Here is a 14,811-nt window from a genome sequence, read left to right as displayed (position 1 = left end):
CAGAGTGCTGCCTTCCGCATTTGGCACAGGTGCTAGGGTGCGGGCAAATGTCTTTCTTGTGTCCAAGGCCTTGACAATTGTGGCAAACCAGACTGCGCGCCTCGTACGTGGAAACCTTCGTGAGTACACTCCAGTACCTGATCGTCCGTGGCGGTCTGGTTCCCTCGAACGTCACGAGGCAGGCTCCTCGCTTCCCCATCAGCCGTGCGGCAATGATGTGGTGGCTCTCCGAGTACAGGGCTCTTCTTAGGGACTCCGCCGTCTCCGACGGGTCAACTCGGTAGATGACACCACGACACATGCCCTTTCCAGGGGTTTGGTGTGCAGTAATCGGAATCGTTTGGTTCGGCGATATTCGGATGGACGTGAGTCGCAAGAGGCCTTTGGCGTGCTGGGCGTCGTAAGTCTCGATTGTCACTGTATTCGATGCGCTGTTCGTGCGGATGGCTACGTGATGCTGAAGCTCTGACGGTGGAGCAGCTGCCATAACCGTAGTGTGAAGCAGACGCTGTGAAACGCTCGCCAGCGCAACACGCGTTGTTGGTCGAAGGGTGATTAGGTAGCTTGGAAGCTTAGAGCGAGGAATTTCTTCCGTCGGCGCTCCAGGCTCCGCCTTCCTCGAGAATCGTGGGCGACGCTTTGGTCCCTGGATAGTCCACAGGCCGAACCGTTCGTCATTATCCTGCGCTGACGGGTCTCTTGCCGACCATTCAGCCTGGTAGTCCGAGACCCGGGTGCGGTCAATGGGGCTCCTGGAGTGATGCGGTGATCTCGAAGCGAAAGAGGAGTCGGTGTCGGTGTCTTCTATTTCCATGAAGTGGCCTGCACTTCTGCGTGCGCGATGGTGCGTTGCTCGGCTTTTGCGGCGTTCTTCCCGTTGGTGATCAAGCAGGGTGTCTCGGTCGTTGGGGCTTCCTTTTCTGCGGCGCTCTCGAGAGCGCGCGCGAGGGCCGCGCAAACTTTCGGTCGACTGCACTGCGCAAGTTCACGCGCCACCACATCGCGCACACAACTGTTCGAGTTTTCCACGCACTCCCACCCTAGTCGTACACAGGAAGAACTTAACGCACCAGTCCCCTAAGGGGAACGAAAATAAAACATTTCATTCCTACACCAACACTGCATCCACGTGCGGAGAAGGTGCACGCTGCACGACACACTCAGCAAAAAGACTATACAAAATCAACACATATGAAGTAAAAAGTATCCCCGAAGCAATCCAACTGCGATGTGTGTTTTTTTTTCACTCGCTTCGGCAGGTTACTACCTCAGTCCATACGGCTCAGGTAGTCGGCTCCCACGTTCTCGCTTCCCTTGATGTACCCTACCCTGAAGCTGCACTGTTGGAGTTTAATACTCCAGCGAAGGACCCGGCTGTTGGCGGACCTGGCCTCCTGGATAAACCTCAGGGGTTGATGATCGGTTTGAACTAGGAATCTCCGGCCATACAGGAACGATTGGAACTTTTCTATTCCCCAAACCAGAGCCAATGCCTCCTTTTCGATAGTGGAATAGGCTGTCTCCCGGGGGAGCAACTTCCGACTGGCGTACGCCACGGGATGCAGCTTTCTGTCGTGTTCCTGCATAACCACAGCCCCCAATCCCCGATCAGAGGCATCCGTCCGGAGCACGAACTCTCTCTCAAAGTTTTGGAGTTTGAGAATTGGAGTTTTTGCCAGGCGCTCCTTAAGAGCAGTGAAAGCCGTCTCCTCCTCGGGGCCCCATTTAACCGCTGCAGGCTGCCCTTTCTTCGTTAGGTCAGAAAGGGGGGTGGAAACCTGGGCGTAGTTCGGCATGAACTCTATATAGTAGCCCGTGAGCCCTAGGAACGATCGGGCCTGCCTCTTGGTCTTGGGCAGCGGGACATCTTGGATCTTCTGGACAGTCGTCGCCATCGTTCCCTTTTCCCCTGACCTTCAGGGTGGACTGTAGACTTTCATTTACCTCAGGTTGCATGGAGAGATTTTCACTTTTGAGCGCCATTTCTCTCACGAAAGGGTCAGACCAAACAAAGGCCGACCTAAAGCTACTGAACATCAGCAGCTCTACTGTTTTCTCAGTCTCCGAATCTCAATTCTAAAAGTGGCCGAATTTCGTTTCGCTAAAATACACAGAATTTCGTCCATTTATATGTACCATTGTCCTACACAGGAGTAGTTACCATGATTCATGTTGTAGTATTTCGCACCCTAAGAATATGTTTCTCATGGTAAAGAAACATAACCACTCAAGCCAGATCCGCTGCATGGGTAGCACTTGGCTCTCCACGGTGGAACCACTTACTCCATTAAATAGGGTGAAAGTGCAGCAGCGCACTGAAGAGTAGCCCGTACTTGGAGCTGAGCACATCAGTAGCGCGTGTAGCCTGAGTAATGTTTGTGGCATCGGGACTGGGGCCCGTGAGGCTAATAAAGGTTGCATCCGCACTGCTATGACATGTCACGGTAGTTAGCCCTAGCTCGCAACATTTACAAAAAATAACACTAATACGGTAACACACGTGGCTTGTCGTGAGGTCACTGTTGTCCATACACCTGAAATGCTCCGGTAACGCTTCCTAATTTGAGGACAACACAGCAATTGGTGTATTACTATGAGATGCATAAGCACGAACATTTTTTTAGGTATGCCATGGTGGCCGCATTTAAACGATATTGCCTGATTATTCTGGTTTTTGCCTATTTTGAACGGCTGCGGGTGCTCATAACCCCTTTTTTTATTTATGGTTCCCGCATCCATCCCACACCAATCACCTCCTCACACTTTCTATAAGTGCGGCGTGCACTCTTGCCACGCCATTTCTCTAGTCCACCTAAAGATCGTGGGGTCGATGATGCGAAAGATAAACAACCATACTAATCTAACTAATCTAACTAAATGTGGCTACAGGTCTCGTTCGTGTCTTTCCCTATTTTACCTAAAACCTGTTGCAGTGATTCTGCTTGGGCTTAATTTGACCTGATGCATAGCTTCTGTCTTCGTCCGCTGACTCAGGGCTGTTGTTTTATGGCCATAGCACTAATTACATTTAAAGTCCATTTTCAAAGCAACATTACTCCAGGTCACATTCCCTTCAATTACTGACAGATAAAATAAATCTCTCTTTTTATTGCGGAAGGGCATACATTGAAAAGACTACAACAGCTTTTAAGGAGATGCGTGCGCAAGGCACAGCTGCAAACTTTGGTAACATAAAAACGCTAGGTATTCATAAAATAAAATTGGAAAACAGCTTTCCCCAGCGCAAACCAACATTACTATACATGAAAAGCTTGAAGAACTTCAAATGCACGATAAAAGTACTACAGAAACAATGGCAACATTCTTTCATTGTCACGACCTCTGCATACAATAAAACCATTGAATGTGCACCTGATTTTATTAATTTCATGCCTCGAGTTTACAGCAGCAATACTGAGGAAATACAAGTTTGTTTTATTCCAAATATTGTGTGTTTTTTATGCTTCTGAAGCTTGTCCGGACAGGAATAATGCAGTATTCACTCAAAAAATTACTCTTTACTCTTTATGCTATAATTTTGACTCTCTCCACTAATCGTGCGTTTCCGTAACGTCTGCCATGAAGTCAGAAGTGCGCGTATTCCAACGAACTCCTACTGTGTCATTCGGCTCTGCACCGTTGCTTGCCGTCTGTCCTTCCATATGGCGCTAGCATTGGTAACGTGCAAGTTACACCTGTTAAATACTTTTTTTCCAGTAATTACCCCAATACTAGCACATATTTAAACCAGGTATTTGCGTCGCACATTTTTTCCGACAAAATAGCAAAAGCCAGAATTTCCTTAATCTATAAAGGTGCCGATAGGAACTTACCAAATAATTACCGCGCTATCTCAGTCCTTCCGATTTTCTCCAAAGGGCTTGAAAAAGTAATTTTTACTCCGATATCAAACTTCTTTCAGAAACAACGCATTAATATTGACTCACAGCTTGACTTTTGGGAAGGCAAATCAACGTAAACAGAACTTAAACCAGTAAAAGAAGATGTCTTCCAAAATTTTGAGGACAGTAAATACTGTTTTACCATCTTTGTGGAATTTAGTAAGGCATTTGATTGCCTCGACCATGCAATTTTAATCAAAAAGCTAGACAAACACGGGATGCGAGGCAAGTGCTAAGATGTACTTAAATGCTATATAAATGCCAGAACTCAGTATGTGCAAATAAATAAACACAAGTCTTCCCACTTGGTGAAATGCCGAGGTGCACCTCAAGGTAGTGTACTTGGACCACTTTTATTTAACACATACGTTAATGATATAGTAGAAATTGACACTGAGGCTAAATTTTTATATACGCTGATGATAGCACAGTCCTGTTATATGGTCCTAACGTTAACAATTTGATTCAACAATGCAATAATTTTCTAAAAAAAATATCCAACTGGTCAAAAATAAACCGAATTAGTATTAATTCCACGAAAACAAAAGCAAATATATTTCACGCAAAAACAAACCTTGTTCGGTTGAACACATCCTTTACATAGACGATAAAAAAAAAGATTCGTTGACAGCCACAAAATCCTCGGTGTGCACTTGTCTTCCGGTCTCACATAGGATACTCATATAACTACCTTTGAATATAGGTTTCTGGAAAGGTAACTGGAATAATTTCACGTTGTCGTAGTTTACTCCCAACTAAAGTAAGACTTCAAATTTATCGCACCTTATTTCACTCTTACCGAAAATATTGTACACTGATATGGCGAACCACATCTAAAACCAACTTAGGCTGACTTTTGATTCTGCACAAAAATGTGATTCGCCTTATAGCAAATATTGAGCCCTTGGCCACTACTAAAGCCTTATTTGAACATTTTATTATTATTGCTATAAATATTATGCACCGATTTCATCTATTTTAAATGTTCTGCTTCTCAACTACCTACAGTGCAAACTAGCTATCATCTATAGCCAAAATAAAAAGGACGTTCTGTAATATAAACAAATGAAATGAACACCCTTGGGCATTCAACACTTTCGTACATTCAACAAATACCAGACACTGAAATATAACATACATGTTGCACTGAATGAATTCTCTCAAAATGCTTGTTACGAAAGTTGGAAGCAATTGTGCCCGTTTTTAGCACAAAAACAGTGATCGTTTGTTTCCTTTCTGGCCGTATTCGCACGTTTGAGACTTTATTTGGGAGTTGTTGTTATTTTACACGTTTTCTTTGGGAAAGGAACAACCAGTAATGCGGACGTATTTTGGGGTGATCTCTATACCAGAATACTTGTCTAAATCGTGGGGAAAGTCTGTACCCTTACCTGTACCTGCATGTATATTTTATGTATATATTTTATATATTATACTTTATTTCACCTGTATATTTTATTTATTTGTTACCTGTATGTGTAGCTTGTGTAACTGTAGGCAGATTTTATTAAGAACTGTATAGACTTTTTTTTGTTTGTGTGCTTTTGTATCGAGTGTTTTGTACAGTTCGTTTTTGTACCTACGTTCCTTAAAATGGTCTCCTGGGCCTTGTCCAGCTGGAGGCGTAGCTTTTAGCCCCAGAGACCATTCAGGTCTGTATAGTTTCTGGAAAATAAACTTGTATGTATGTATGTATGTATGTATGTATGTATGTATGTATGTATGTATGTATGTATGTATGTATGTATGTATGTATGTATGTATGTATGTATGTATGTATGTATGTATGTTTTCTCAGCCACCGATCGTTGTCCGCCTTTGCTTTGTTTTTGAGCGTATTTGCACCTGGCCTATTTTTGTTACTGCAGAAAGTGATCGTTTCGTGAAACATGGGGTATCCACGGCGAACAGGATTACGCAAGACAATATCGCTTAACCACGGGTTCTCAAGCATGTTGGTCCGAGGGAACCCTGCTAAGTTCCGTTAAGTGCCAATGAACCCCCCCCCCCCCCACTCCCGCCAGTTTTCGTTCCGTTCATGCTACATTAACGTGCAATAAATTTAAAGGCAAACAAGGGTATCGTTTTTTTTCCCCGTCGACTTTACGCGAATGCGTACGCTAGCGGCGCCTATCTCCAAACAGGAGAAATGCGCATGGGGTTAATATAAGACAGAGATGCAAGTGCAATAGTTTAACCACGTGGCCCGTTTTCGGAGTCTGGCTGGCTACAAGCTGCTGGCGAGATTTATTGCGCAGCTCGCGCGTTTCTGTTATGCGCCGAGATGTGCTTACTGACACTCGGGCGTGAGTAATGGAGGTTCCTTAGATCGATCGCACCTCAAGTTTACCATATAAGACTTTACGACTGCGGAACCAAGGAAAATTTATCAGTGGCTCGCGGAACCCTGAGGAGGGGCCTGCGGAACCCCTAGGTTCCTCGGAACCCACTTTGAGAAACCATGGCTTAAGCTAATAGACCAGTGTCGGGTAAGACCACTCGAAAGCGCCGTACTGCTGTGCAGCTAAAACAAAGCATAATGCTCCCAATATCAAGAGCAGTGTGCATCGGTACCTCAATGCGTACGTGGACTTTCGTAACTTTTATTGTTTACCGCACCATTGATACAGCTGTGAAATTAATATGCATTACATTTAGGCGCAAATAGCTCGTTCGTCAAGCTGATGAGCCCTGCCTAATTTCCGTTTGCTTTTGCCTGTCACAGCCAGTCTCACAGCTGGGTATATTGCATCATAGGTTCTGTTGCGGGAAATGAGCTAGTGGGTCAGATTACGCTTCCTTTTTTTCAATTTATATAGCTTATGTTAGAGAAGCTTGCTTTAAACGTACTGCCAGTGCGATTCTAACAAGGCAGTCTTTCGAATGAACCGAACTCCTGTTTTGTCTGCATGGCGTCTTTAAGTCTTTTCACGCTTCTTTCTTGCATCCCTTTTGAGGAACTATCTCCCCAGAAGATGGTCACTCAAAGAGGGAGACAGAATACCAGCGCGATATTGTGACTCAAGAAATTTCGCAATGAAAAAACGACGAACGAATAAATCCCTACTCGGCTATTGCAAAACACCTAAATATAATAATTATGGCATTCAAGCAGTATAAGGCCGCCCCAATGACGAGCAGTCCAGTCGGTTCTGGAAAGAATAATGTTATTACCTTCTCCATCAGGCGATGTGTATTGGCTGTGTACAATAAGCGCCAGAAACGTGTCAACAAAGAACCAAAAGCCTAAATGTTTGTTATTTGAATAATATTTTTGGAAAAAAACTCATTCTTTAAGTGCACATAAACATTTTACAGTCTGAAATACTCAGTATATAAATTAGAGCAAAGCACATTAGGTGTTTTCTTATATTTGCCAGCGCGATGACTCTTTAATGGGTTCCGTAGCTCGGCATCCTGAATATTTCGTATACTTTGGTTACGGAGCAAGAACTTATTCTTGCTCAGTGACTGTAAGGTTCACTTTTGAGGTGAGCAGCCAGGCGCCCCGGCCGCGCGTGTGAAAGGATAGATCCCCGCCGCTCGGTCTAGCGGCAACGCACTGCCGACACTACGCGGTGGTCGTCGTAAATTTGCCGCGGCGCGTTCGGGAGACGGCTTGTCTGGACGGAAGAATGCGGCGAGAATACTCCCCTTTAAGAATGCAGATGGCCCCGCTAAGTTCCCGGAATTGTTGACATAGTGGACTACTGAGGGGTAGTGCTCGTCGTCTGACCGCACGGCGCGGCGGCTTGTACGCGAGATACCATTGTTACGCGCCCTCGTCGGCACGGCATATAGCCGCCGATTTTAACCCCCCTCCCCCCCCCCCTTTCGGAGGCATGTGTATTCGCCGCCTCGCCGCCTCACCGAGGTGCTGTAAGGCCGTACTTGGCCGTTAAAAAGCGTTCTTGCCTGAGCTCTCAGCTGGGCAGTTTCTGGCGGGACAAGGAGTCTCGACCGCTAAAGCTAGGTTGGATTTTTCAGCCCCCTAAGCGAGAGGCAGACTTTAGGATCACGTCGTAAGTTTAGGCACGGCCTCCGCGATCGGCTGCCGGCGGCGCGCCGTTGCTCCGGTCGTCCCAATCGCCCGGAGATAGCGTAATTCCGAAGAGGCCGTTTCACCGTTTTCCGCCGCACCGCGGCGCGCGGAGCCGATGGTTGAAACGAAAGACGGGTATGCTGCAACGCTTCTCGAAATGGCGTTTCTTCAACATTCGCGCTTCGTATCGAAATAAAAAGAAAGCATAGCTGATGTTATGCATGCAAAGCGACTCATAGAACCTTATAATAATGAATTTATTTTACCTACGATCGCAGCTATGCGACTTCTTTAACATGTGCCGCATGACGCCTTCGACACACGGACAATATTCCATACTAACAATGAAAAATTTTTGTTGCTTAAATAACGTTCGGTTCGCTAAAAGGCGATTATTTTTCCAGTATTTCTCATCCAGGCTTACGTACTTTATATAATCTGCATGGTCAATGCAGTTCAGTAGAGCGCGGGGCGCGATCGCGTCATGCGCACGACGGATGGCTGCGCTCTTATCTTGCCTTTGAATTAATGCCTGTTGAGTGGAAGCAGCCGTCATATTTTTAGGATTAACACGTTTAAAGGAGCCATGAAGAGAAAACAAAAGTTTGTTTTATTCGAAAGATTAGGTGTTTCATAGTACCCCAAGCGCTTTCCCGGAAGCAAATGATGCTTTATTCACTGAGAAATAAGGCAATTTAAGCCAAAATTTTAAATCTCCCGCTAAAATTGCACATTTGGTGACGTGAGCAATGGTGTCACACGGGCCGGTCCATGAAACAGATACTTAGTATGTCGACTCCATATAGCACCCACACGCGGGAGTCGACCGAGACGGCGGCCATTTTAAATATGCTAGTAAAACCTAGTGCACCCGCAGCCCTAGTCATGGAATCGCCTGATCCGGAGAACAAAACTCTCGCCGAGGAGCTCGGGCTTGCATTTAACAACGTCACACCACTTCAACGCTCAACGCTTCTAAGTGCACGAGCGGCAAGAGTTGTGGGATACGCGGTGGACGGGAAAGCGACCATTCCGCGATAGCCACAACAGACGAACGCCCTGCCGTCGGCACCGCTGCCTCGTCAGCGCCGTCGCCACGGACGAATACAGACTGGTACGTATGTGCCGTATTTTTATTACGGTTAATAATAGTTCAACTTCAAGAGCAGTATCGCTTATGCCAGTTGGCCGGTGTCGTGTATGGAAAGCCGTTCGCGCGACCTCTCTGCTTCGACCAGAAAGATACGAGCGTCAATGCGCGGTGTTTACGGCATTTTTCCTCCAAGGTCAGAGCGCCTCGAACCCGAAAATTCGTCTGCGCGACGGCGAGATGTCGAGCTAGGCCAGGCGGTTGTTTCGTACGCATTGGCGCACACGCTTGCGTGTTCGTTCGGAACTTCAACCGTTTACTCCACCGTTCTTTGTCATAAAAAGAATGTGCAGTATGTTTCACGGGCATTTAGCTCGTTATGCAAACTGTAAGCCCTGCCTAACATGCGTTTGCTTTTGCCGGCCTCCGCCAATCGCAGAGCTTAGCCCTTGTGACGGCATAGGTTCTGTTGCGGGAAATGAGCTGGTGGGTCGCATGACCATTCCCGTTTTTCCTAATTATGTAGCTTATTTGAGCGAAGTTTGCGTTATAAGTGGTGTCGTTACGGTTCTAACGAGGCAATCTTTCGAATGAACCAAACTTGTGTTTTCTCTTCATGGCTCCTTTAAAGAGTATTACGTTGAGCGATAGCCCCAAAGATATGGCAATCTGTTCTACACATGTGCGTTAAGCAAGTTAGTTTCAATTTCAGTCGCAACAAATAAAACAACTTGAAGTCATATGCACCCCGATTTCATTGTATTCTTAAACATAGCTCGGTTACCACAGCCAAACTAAATTTTCACTATTTCGGACCAAAGACTAAAGACATTTAAATTTTCAATTACTGATATCGAAGCCCATCCGTGTGTACAGCAATGATGACAGGTTTGATGTTTGCTTTGGACATGCACACACTGCAGCTGTTTTCAGAGGCCCGTTCTTCCACACGAAATATGCGAGACTTGTCCGTATGAAAAAAAGGTGGTGACAACAGTGTTTGCAAAATCATTTTAGTGTGACAGCGCACAACCTGCATAAAACTCCTCGTAAGATTTTTTTAGTTTTGGGGGGCAACCGAATGCGTGTAATGCTGCTTTCTTTAGATAGTGACAGTGTGTCTTTCGTTTAGAGAAAAGTGCATAAACAAGGAATAACACCATTGTAAACGGCGGCTAATTGTTATCTGAGTTACACGCCACAAAAAGCGAATATAAATTCAAATCTTGTAAATTAGAACAAAATGCATGTGTATAAGAATATAATTAATAGGCGGCATAACCGGTGTTCCTCGTACGAGGTATCAAGCAAAAATATACAAATTTGTTTAACTACTAAAAATAACTGGCGAAATCAAACATGGCGCCAATATAAAAATGCAACCCCTGCGCTCGATTGTTGTCCATAACCCACCATATGCGGAAATAAAAATATAACTGCTGTTCCAACAAGCAAGCACCCGATAATCCTGTATCCGAGAAGTTTTCGCACCCAAATATCCGCGCACCTGAATGCCTGCACGGAAATATCCTGCACCGATCAAGCGCAGCAATCACAGCGCGATTAACTTTGCAGTGCTGTTCCTCGAAGCTTCTGAGACAAGCGGACTTCACGACCCGGTAGTTCTATTTGTCAGCTCAACAAAAATAAAGCTGCAACACAGTTATGCGAATTCCGGCCGTGAAAACACGCAGCAACTCAGGCCCCACAAAGCCGGCCAGGGGAGTCGGTGCAAGCTGCCGAACCATCGGCTAACACCGCCACCTCGCGGCGCGTTCCGGAGTTAGCTAAATTACATCTTTTTGCTGGGGGACGCGCAGAATGGGCCGGCCGAAGCAACGGCGCGACGCCGGCAGCCGATCGCGGAGGCCGTGGTTTAGGGTGCAGCTGTGTACCGGGCAACTAGACGGGTCCTGCGACGGGAACAGAGTCCTGGCCGTCGTTTCTCTATCGGCTTGTGTACGCTCCGAGCATAGCAGAGTTAGACGAAGTTTTAGAAGCTCGAGTGACTTGTGCGCACTTAGAGCTATTGTCTAACTAAAGTTTAAATTTTTTCCATTTTGATTACTTATGTACCCAGTTACTTTAATAAACGCTTCGTTTCCCTCCATTAACTACAAATGCCTCGACTTCATCAATGCGGTCGCCATCTCCGAGAACTTGACCTCCATCGCCCTGCGAGCGTCCTACCAAATCAACCGGTGCCGGGTGATTGGGTTCCTGATCGACAACGTACTTCGGGAAACAAACTTCAACAATCTTAACTGTGACTTCGGTGCTTTATGTATCAGTTAGCACTTAAAGCAAATATTGAAGCAGTAATTCAGTAGTAACCCTTCTGGACATATTTTATTTGTTTGCAACCAATGGTTTCTCGAAGAGAATTCCCTTATTAAAAGTGCACGGAAATTATGACACAATGCGGCTCAAGTCACAATGCATCTCGATATAGTCCTTCACCCAGAAAATTTCTACATATTAGCCACAGATACATTGCATGATCATTGAGTGCGTCTTTGTCAATGCCAGTTTTGAAATGTGTGTTTTCATCGCTCTGTTGCATAAATAAAGCTAAAATTCGGAACCGATATTCCGCTCGCATCATCCTCCGATTATGAAACGCTTTACGGCGGAACCAGAACGAGCTATGAGAAATGGTCTAATCTACATTGTCGTGACGCCTGTTTTGCTTAATGCTTAATGTGACGCTGAAATAAGCTGTGGCATTTTTTTAGTTTTCTTAGTAGGCGGAACCCTGTCTACTACTACTGAAAATCCCCACACTGAACAATGAATAACGACGGTGACTGCATTGTGAACGTTATCACAGTCTAGTACTCTTTTTTAGTAAAAGAGTGTAATATAGGCCGACTGGTGGACATTGACGCAGAGCTACTTCAATTTTGCTGCGACCGCGAGTTACCAAACAAGGACAAAAGAGTGCCCGAAAGAGGCGCTGAGTGGAAGTTTACAAGACGTGTTTAATGCATAGACGTAGTAAGGCCATCGGGATGTGAAGTTCAAATGAAAAAATGCCCTCTATAGCGACGACGCAATGTCAGGTATACCTAGATGGCTACTGTTTTTTTAGAGTGCAGGGAAGTTCCACAATTCTTGTTTCTCTTTTACTTCTCTTTACAAAGCCGCCACGATCTGTCGTACTTAGTGATTTTGTCGGCCAAAAACACGTACCTATTAGGTTTTGGGGGCAAAAATAGTCGAGGCGCGAAGCACGACTGTGTATCGTTCCTTGAAGCGCGAGTGATGCGCGAATTTGAAGCGCGAGTGTGCACCGTTCCCTCTACAACGGGCGTGTATACACAGGCCAGCTCAGTTTAAGAAGAATGTACCAAACGTTACCGAAATCTAATTTACGACCAGTTGTGCATTATACATAATTCAAGGTAATTTCGTCACACCCGATCACCGGTGCTTACCCAACGCTTCCACCCCTTTGGTGCTCGGGACTGTGGTACTGCAGCTTGTTGGGAGCAATCACATCACGTTCACACGATTGCAGCCAACTGCTTTGTTGGTGGAGCATGAAAGGTCATGCACCCAAGAAAAAGCCATTATTTTCCTCTCCTCAGTGCCGGTGCTGTGTATCCCTTTTCTCCTCTTCTTTCTAGTGGCGTGCTGTTTCACGACATGAATTATAACCAACCTGGCCAAACGACCGTTTCAATGTGTTATTACTTGTAGAGCGTGTTGTCGACAAGCACGTCTAGCCAATGCATTGTGTCGTATTTTTTTTTGCAGCAGCGATAGAGGTTTTGAGTGCACCCACTCCAATACAGCGGCAGACGTTAGAGGTTCCTGAATCCTCTTTGGGCGGCGTCTTGTGTCCCTACGTTCCAATAAGAATAAAAATGAATACCGGTGCCCCCCGTGCGGTGTCCCCAGTGTGCTGCAAACCAGTCCACCACTTCGGTTTGTACCACGAGTACAAAAATGCGGAACGTACTTCGTTACAACGGGGCACCAATCACTAATAATTATTGCAAGCCTCTCAGCACAGGGATCTAGAGCTTGTCAAGTTACCCGAATTTGTCGAGAAATGCGAGAATAGGAGTTCTAACTTTAGTCCACTTCTGTGGTAGAGGGATAAAACACTCGTCTTGTTAGTGGGAGGTACCAGGTTCGAATCTTGGGCCCCCGAATACCCATCTGTTTCTTCAATCGGTAGAGGCGTCCGCGCAATCAGCCCGCCGAGAACGTGGGAATAAACGCTTCTCAAGCCCCCACCAGATGCCATGGAGGCCATGTTGAAGGTCCGTCGAGCACCTCCGGGCAGGGCCTGGCTCCTTTGCGTACCCACCGCTAGTCTGTAGTGCTTGGGAAATTAGCCAACTTTGTCGGAAAATGCTACGACCCCTGGGGGAGTGGAAGGAGCCGTAACTTTTACCGCAGTGATGGCTTAGAAGTCCAGCACTCCCCACGTACGTGAAAGGTACCCGGTTCAAATCCGCGTAAACCTGGGGACCCACCGGTTTCAGTATTGGGAACAGACGTCCCTGGTCCTGCGTGTAACCTTGAAAGAAGATGAACGCCTGGAAAGCTATATTTACCGTCTGCGATGGGTATCCTAACTCTTGTCTACCTAACATGGCCCCCAGCCAACCACAACACCGCATTGCCAAAAAGTGAAACCGCAAAGGCGGCTCTCCCGCCACGGGCAGTCACTGAGTGGAGCGTGTTCCCCCTTCCATTTTGCTCAGCGAAAATATAAATAATATTCGTGTTCCTTGGTGGCAGTGGGCACCAACGGTAAAATGGGTGCAAGCGACTTCGTCGCCTGCCGCTAGACCATTGTACGGGCTAGACCGCTTGGGACCTTGACCGGCCGCCTTGTAACTGAAGGCGCCCCTGTGGAATGTGGAAGGGCCGAAAAAATGAGCTGTTTCAAGTTGATTTATATCCGTGCCTGGCATCGCTCACAACTCGGCACAGCAAAATGGAGAGGAGGAAGATGCTAGGCCTAGAATTTTGAGGGACGTGGCGAAGATGTTGACAGAGACGGCGTACAATCGGAGACATCAGTGGGCAATCTAGCAATGAAATGGGCCGAATTAAGAAAAGGCAAGTTTAAGATAGTGATAACCACCAGCTCAGCGGTTTTCTGTCTTCGCATCTCAATTACGAAGTCGCGAAGGTGGCCTATTTTTTTTAATGATTTTCAATGAAATAATATTGAGAGTGATAGGCTTTAATGTTAAATTGTCGGAATAGCCTACCCCTTTGCACTGAATATACCACAGCTGCGATACGAGTTTCTAAAAACAGTGTTGGATAGCCCGATTTTTAACACCATGATTTCCAGTAGTCAAACACGCAGTGATTGGCTGAGGTTCATTATAGACTGCTTCTTTGGTTATACACATAATAAGAAAAAGATTAAACTGCGGGGGAAAGGTATGACCAGAAAAAAGTAGGGTGTCACGACAGGTAAAGACATCCAAATAACTCGCGGTCCTTGTGTATTCCTACGTGCAGTCGTCAGTATTTTTCTGTGCAGCTTACTCTTCGTATTAATACGCACCAACTCGCCCAATACTTCTAAAAACATATAATCAGGGGTTGTTTTAACACCACCAGTGCAAGAACTGTTACTGAATATTTCAACCGAACCAAAGTCAATCTAAAAAAAAAATTGCCCACATCTAAACACATTTGAATGCTCATTGCGGGCCGGTAAAAACTATTACGGGTACTTGTTTGGAGTCATGAGTGTATTAACGGTCACGTTTTAAACTGAATGTATGGTTTCGCAATTGATC

This window comes from Haemaphysalis longicornis, unplaced genomic scaffold, assembly GCF_048455015.1.
Source record: "Haemaphysalis longicornis isolate Haplotype H1 unplaced genomic scaffold, Haemaphysalis longicornis Haplotype H1 scaffold_10, whole genome shotgun sequence".
NCBI lineage: Eukaryota > Metazoa > Arthropoda > Arachnida > Ixodida > Ixodidae > Haemaphysalis > Haemaphysalis longicornis.
Note: the sequence above shows the minus strand (reverse complement) of the source record.